This window comes from Furipterus horrens, unplaced genomic scaffold (genome assembly GCF_987537825.1).
Source record: "Furipterus horrens unplaced genomic scaffold, mFurHor1.1.pri manual_scaffold_2, whole genome shotgun sequence".
Classification (NCBI taxonomy): domain Eukaryota; kingdom Metazoa; phylum Chordata; class Mammalia; order Chiroptera; family Furipteridae; genus Furipterus; species Furipterus horrens.
The window spans coordinates 57,218,333-57,226,401 of NW_028327172.1; positions in this window are offsets into that span (position 1 = coordinate 57,218,333).

Consider the following 8,069-nt stretch of genomic DNA (forward strand, 5'->3'; position numbering starts at 1 on the left):
CTCCAGAGTTCTAACTTTAGTTTGTGATTTCGGAAGGCATTCTGTTGGTGTGGAACTTCAGCATTAGATACTCTTTCATTTTACTACATGGAAACAGGTATTTTAGATCTGGACTAAAGGAACAATTGTCCTACAGTGGTTATCTTATGCCATCCACATTGTTTTACTTAATATAGGACGTTTGAGCATTCATACACACACACACCATATTTTTTGCTCCATAAGATGCACTTTTCCCCCCCAAAAAAGTGGGGGGAAATGTCTGTGTGTCATATGGAGCAAATATTGTGTCACAGACCATGATGTGTATTACCTGACCTGTCAGCGGTGGCAACAGCTGTTAGAAGAGGAAGCAGTGGGCCCACGCAAAACCCCTGCGGATGTTTAAATGTCCCACTTTACTGATGAATCTCAGGGTGTCTGGTCAGTTGCCATCCAGCTCTGCCCATCACCTGGGACCTCGGAGAGTGCAGAGAGCCACCAGACCCTTCCAGCTACAACCATTGACCTGTCGAATCAGCTGAGGCTAATAAAGGGTATGAGCCACAGTGCCAATTGCCAGTTATCTTTGACACTGGGTGGGGTCTGTGTCAGTAGAACTGCCTCCAGTCATCAATTACTGTGTTTTAAGCTCTGCCAATCATGAGAGGCAGATGGGTGGAGCTGAAGTAACATGTTCTTGGCTGGCTACTGGCTCCATTAGATGCTACAGCTGTCTCATCTACCTCCATACTGTTTCCAGTGCACACCAGATTTCTGTGTGAGGAGGCCAGCAGTAACTGGGTAAGCAGCCATAAATGCTGAAGTTTGTAGTATATAAAAGGAGTTATGGTGGGTTCACTATTCTAGTAGTAACACAGGCACTGAGGGGATTAAGAGGTATCGCTAGCCATAACAGGCAGTGGGAGTAGTCCTCCAGAACTGTAACTAGGACAGTGATACTCTCAGTGACTTACAACTAATGATACCTCTTAATTTCCTCAATGCCTGTTATTAAAGGCCCCCAAAATTGTGATACTAGCGATGATGAGTTCTTGGGGTTCCCAGAAAACTAGAAGAGTACTCGAACCTTAAAGTCTCTTCTCATTTGTTAATGACAGTGATGATGTTTCTTAATACTGCTGTTGACTACTGTTCATTTTACATGGTTGAAGTATTATTCTGTTATATTTTATTAAATATTTTAGTACACTATTTTGTTTAGATATTTTTTCCTTCTTTAAACCTAAGTGTGTTTTATGATCAGGTGTGTCTTATAGTGCGAAAAATATGGTACATATTTTTTAATTTTCTTAAACCAAAGAAATACATCTTTGTATATTGGGTTTGTCCAGATACTATATAGTCATGAACTATGAAAAATAGAGACACTTATTGAAGAAGATATAAGATATAAGAAACATTATACACAGGACAATGGCGCCTCAGTCCCCTTCAAAGTAGGCACCTTGGGACCTCACACAGTTCTCCCAGTCACCATCAGTTGCCCTTTCATATTTTCCTGAATCTTATCGACAGTCTGAAATCTCTTCCCTTTTAAAGGTAATTTGAGTTTTGGGAGAATCCAGAAGTTGCAGGGAGCCAAACCTGGGCTGTAGTGGGGTTGAATCATTTGGGTGATTTGATGTTTCACCAAAAAACTCTGCATGAGACATGATGCATGGGCAGGCGCATTGTCAAGATGAAGCCGCCAATCACCAGTTGCCCATAGCTGCGGCCTTTCGAACCACCAAAAGGTTCTGCAGAGGATTGTTCAAGCTTAACACAAAGTTTGATGCAGATTCATAGCTCTACTTACTTTGAATGTGATGACCACACAGTACACAAGCTCACTCAATAGAGTCTACCTCCCCCACTGACTAGTACAATGAAATCATCATTGTTAATACATGTGCGTTCCAGTCCACTCCCTTGGCTGTCAGGTTAAACTGATGTTGCACAAACCATTCTCCTTGTATTAACAATGGTTGTACTTTTTCCAGATATGTCATAGCAAAGGTCTGGGGTATCTGTTAATATTTCTGAATATTAACTGTCACAAGGAGTTAATATTATATAGGTATTATTATCATAAGTAATACTGATATTATTTTTATATAAGCAGTTTGGTAGTTAGCCGTCCAGCTAAGAATATGAGACAGCTTTGAAGGTTTTTAACTTTATTAGCCCCCTAAGAAACCAGATAAAATACTTTATAAACATATTACATGCTTGCCATCAAATATCATTGTTATTCCCCTAATTCAGCACACTTAGAACTCAGTATTTGTTATTCTTTTCACACTGAAAAACAATGTGTTATAGTAAACATGAAACTTATTAATTTGATATGTGTTAGAGATATTATCAAGAGTATTTGTGTTAATTTTTTTTTTCTTTTCAGTTACAAGGCCTCAGCTCATTCTAATTTCATTCCTAAAAGTGTGGCCATGGATGAGTCATTCAATTTCTGAATCTGTAGGGCCAAATGACCCACCTCTAAAATATATACTTCATCATTAAGAGTATCAATTAAAAGGGAAAAAAAAGTAATGTATTGGTTAAAACATTATAATTTCAGTTGCAAGTGACAGAAACACAATTTTAAATAAATTAATAAATAGGTGGGGGAGGAATTTCTTGGATGGTAATAGAGGCATTTACCTTTGAACACATTTTATAACCAGATGAATCATGATGGCTAGGTTCAGGGGATAATATGAATGGCCAATCTTAGGCATATGTCTACCCTTAGCGCTTGCAGTCAAGTCTTGGTCTAAAACTAGAGAAGCTGGAAAGAAGATGCCAATAGTAACACTAAAATTAGGGCACCAAATGGTTTTGATTAATGTCAACATTATTGGTGTAAGAGAGCTCCATCTACATAAGAGGGAAATTTAAGTGGACAGTTGTACATGCACAGTTTGATATATTTATGATGTAATAAAAATACATTAATATTTTAGACAGCATTTTTTAAATAGATGTTGATAACTCACTTATTCAAATAAAGACTCATTTACTGGTTGTCTTGGGCTGCCAAAACAAAATACCACAAACTGAGTGGCTTAAACAACAAATATTTCTCTCACATATTTCTAGAAGCTAGAAGTCTGAAATGAAAATATTGGCAGAGTTGGTTCCTTCTGAAGGCTCTGAAGAAAAGGTCTGTTCTAGGCCTCCCTCCTTGGCTTGTGAATGGCCATCTTCATATTCACATGGAATGTTCCATGTATACATGTCTGTGTCCAAATTTCTCCTTTTTATGCTATAATTTATACTGAATTAAGGTTCAACTAAATTAGCTTATTCTAATTTAATTACCTCTATAAAAAACATATTTCCAAACAAAGTCAAATTCTGAAATATTGGGGTTTAGGACTTCAATGTATGGCTTTTTTGCAGTTGCTTCTTTCCTGCCCCTTCTCCCAGTTTTATCGAGATATAAATAGCATACAGCACAGTATAACTTTAAGGTGTACTGAATAATTATTTGACTTACATATATAATGAAATAAGTACCACAATAAGTTTAGTTGACATCCATTATCTCTCATAGAGATACAAAAGGAAAAGAATTATTTTTCCTCATGATAACTCTCAACATTTACTCTCATAACAGCATTCATATTTACCATACAGCACTGTTAACTGTAGTCATTATATTGCACATTACATCCCTAGTACTTACTTATCTTATAATTAGAAGTTTGTGCCTTTTGACCACTTTCATCCAGTTACTTCTCCCTCTGACCTCCACTTTAGTTTTTTTATTTGGCTTTATGTGATGAGTGACTTCCCAGACTACACCCTCTTGACAAAAGTAATTAGGGGAAAAGCAGGAGGCTTTCCTATTTATTCACACATTCTTTTCTTTGTGATGCCCCCTTTCTCCATAATCATTCAGCCCTTGAAGAGAGCCTGATTCATTTTCCTGACAATTCTGAATACTCCTTGGACAACCTTGACTTCCTTTCTGCCAACATCCAATGGGATCCAATGGGATCAAAAGATTTTAATAAACTGAGCCTCAGAAAGAGAGGGGTTAAGAATAGGCTCTAGCCTACATTTCTCTTTTTGAGGCTTCTTGCCTCTATAAATCTTTTTACTCCTTCATTAGTGATATAAAATAGACTGACATTATCAATTAACCACCACAAGTAACCAATACTGGTTCATTCCACTTTTTTGTTAGAGAGGCAAGAATTCTCATACTTTATGTGACCTGAGCTGGAGGGGAGCATCCAAAAGATTCTTCCTAGAAAAACCATGACATCAAAAAGTTCCGCTCTGTCAAAATACAATTTTTTAAATGTTAAAATAATGACTTTTGTATGAATATATGTCAAACACATCTCACAAATTTAATTAATTCTTTGGAGGAGCCAGCAGGATGATAAAACTGGTTCAAAGAACATTTGTAGAAACTATTTATTTATTCAGCTAGAAGAGAGATGTGTAAATGCTTTTGATAATTTGATACAAAGTTGACTAATATCCTACATGTCAATAATAATATAACTTTTAAAGTTATCTTTTCTACTAGACAATAGTTTTTTTTCTGGACAAAAAAATAGTTGCAATTTAGGAATTTTCTGAGTGTTCTAAAAGTTGGCAACTTTACAGAATCTATAAATAGGGCCCTGACCAATAGGCAATAGTGAGTCAAATATACTTTCACCTAGGAAACAAGATGACTGTAGGTTTCACGTCTAATTTAGCAAATTTAGTGTCCCATTCTTTACCTTGCTGACTGTGTAGGTTTTTATTTCTCAAGTACTCTTTGAATTCTGAAATGGGTTTATTAGAATACACCTGTTATGATATGGGGAAATGTGAAATAAACCTTCAGTGTTATTTCTACATTTTAGAACATTTTATTTTTACTACTCTAAAGTTATATGCTGCACAACTAATAGCATTAGGAGAGAAATCATTCTTTAAAATGGAAAATCCTCTCACTTAAAAACAATTTTAAAAAATTTACATCACCGATGCCTAGTTATATGTTAATTATCATGAACAATAAAGGCCTTAAACTTTCTCATTATCTACTTATATTACCACCTCCTTTCCAGGACATTAGTGGACTATGAAATGGGAAAAGGTAGCTAGAGGCATTACCTCTTTCTCATGTGGAAAGCTGGAGGTGGGTATTTCTTTTCCTCTCTGTAGAGGTTTAGAGCCAGCCAGAATTGGTTATTTCTCTTTTGCTGAGGTCAGTTAGTCTCTAGTAAAATCCCCAGCATGTTAGGTACTGGTTAAATAGTTTCACCTGAGTACAGACCATTATAAAAACAGAATGCTCTGCCATGTTTCAAAATGGTGATTTTTACCCCCTTCTTCTGGAGGGCACTTGAGGAGATTTTTCTCCAATATTCAATGTGAGAACCTGGTTGAGCTCCTAAGCTAAAACTCATATAAACATGGGAGGATCTCCTCTTCCATGATTGGGGCCTCCAAAGTTCTCAAACTTGTCCTCAATGAGCCTGAAGCAATTCATCAGTGACAACAATTCAGGTTTCCTATCCCAGCACCAGTTTCCTCAGAGGTTTCACTTTGGTAAGTTCTGATTCTCTCTGTTCGTTTGTCTCCTTAATTTTAGAGACATCAGTTTTCTCTTATTTTCATGTGGCTGTAAAAGGAATTGCTGATTTTTCAGTTTGTTCAGCTTTTTACTTGTTGTTAGGATGGAGAGGCAATTTCTAAGCTCCTTACATGCCACACCACAAACTGTAAGTTGCCTTAGTAAAATTTAAGGGTTTTTTTTTTTTTTTTTTGTACACAAGTGCAGATATCTATCAGACAACTGAAAATTGGTGTTGATAGTTCACAAAACTTTGAAGGCTAAAGATATCAATTAAGAAGATGAGATGGAGGCAATATTAAGTAGATGAAAAAAGGGCACAGAAAAAGATACATGATACTAGAATTCTGGGTGGGGGTCCCTTATCCTCATGTTGACAAGGTAATATAACATTTCTTACAGGATTTATCCTCTCCGTTCTACAAGCTTAATGCTGAAGTAGTTTAGAACCCTTATAGTGCAAGTATTAACATGGCATTAAATAAAATCTATGTGATAAAGGAACATGTCACTTTAAGACACCATTTACATGGATAATCAACAATTCTCAGGTAATAATTTTGTTACACAAGCCTTAAAAATCTTCTCGATTTTACTGACATTATCAAATGACATGTCTAGTCCTAAAGTAGCAAGTCTATACAATCAGTCATTTCGCTTCATGTGTTTTCACTAATCTTTATACCATTCTCAACAATTTGAAAATATGTTCTCTGCCATTGTGGATGGCACAGACAAAAAGTTTAATATACTTATCATTTAACATTTTCACTAATTCTTTTCCAGTGAATTCAAAACTTAGAGCAATTTATTTATAGGAAGATTTGTTTTTGTTTTTTACAGTGATGTAAACCTTTAGGCATGTTTGACTTTGTAGTATCAGAATAATCAATTTGCTTGGTTTTTAAATTTCATGGTTCATTTAATTTTATCTTGGAAGATGTTTTCCCTTCTCCTGCTACCATACTACTCCTTGCAGTGATAGAATTTAATACATGGGTTCTTAGATACTGAACAATAAATTAGAAAATGCCTAACACCTTAATTTTAACAACCTGTATTTCTTCCATGACACCTGTGAGGCCAGCTAATATTGCAGAAGAGAACACCACATCCTAGATGTTCTCTGCTGCTTAACATCTGGATGAATTGACCACTCCCTTTTTGCTTGCTAACACCTGAAGAAATAATTGCACCTATCAATAAATAAGCCATTGAACAAAAATCATTTTGAGTGGGAAGAGTCAACATTTTTAGGCCTTTTGCATCTACACAGGCCCAACAAGAAACTTGGTGGGATCACCATTCCAAAACACCAGTCCTGAACTTTACATGCTAGAAACCCTTGCTGGATATAAACTAAATTGAAACACTGAGAGCTATGCGATGGTATTGAGAAGAGAACAGTATCCAGGTGACAAACACTGACAAAGTCACTTCACCTGGGAGAAACATTCATTCTCTGTTAAGTGGTTATACTGTAAAATACAGTATTCCCTCATTTATCACGGATATTACATTCTAGACCCCCCCCCCCGCAATAGGTGAAAACCCATGAAGTAGGAACCTTACATTTATTTTAGTATTTATATATATTTTAAGGCTTTATAAATCCTTCCCACACACTTATAAATCATTCCCACTCCCTTATTAACCTTTCCCACTCACTTATTAACCTTTTCCACACTTTTATAAAACTACTTATGTTCTTAAACATATTCTACACTCTTAAGCCTACATAACTTCAACAACATATGTATACAGTACTACAAATTCCTGGGGTATAGCTAAAAATCCTCGATAAATAATTAAATATAATATTTTTAAAAATCCCACAATACAGTGAGGCCACAATAACTGCACCGTGATATAGAGAGGGACTACTATACTGAAATTACAGGATTGCTATTATTTAGTATATCTAAGAGGACATGAGTTGACTCTAGTACATGATAAAGGTGGAATCTCAAATCACTGGTTCAAAGGTGGACTTTATAATAAATGATACCAGAGCAATTGGTAAATCATTAAAAAAAATAGGAGCTTCAGTCATTTTCTCACTTTATATAAAAATTAAGTTCTAAATGGATCAGCAATATAATACTAAACATCAAACCATACTAGAAAAGTATATCATTTTAAAATGTTTTATTCATCTTTAATTTTGAATTTTTAAATTTAAAATGCATTCCTTTTTAACCTAGGTGCAGAGAAAGGTATTCTAACTATGAATGAAAATCTATATACAAAAAGAATCCTTAGAAATTTGATTGCACACAATTTTTCTTAATCCTCACCCAAGGACTTGTTTTCAATGCTTTAAGAGAGAAAGGAGAAAGGGGTCGAGAGAAGGGGTGGGGGAGAGAAAGAAAGAAAGAAACAGACATTGATTGGTTGCTTTCTTGTACCCACCCTGACCTGGTATGTGCCCTGACCAGGAATCAAACTCGCAACCTTTCCAACTGAGCCACACCAGCCAGGGTAATGGCACACAATATAAAAA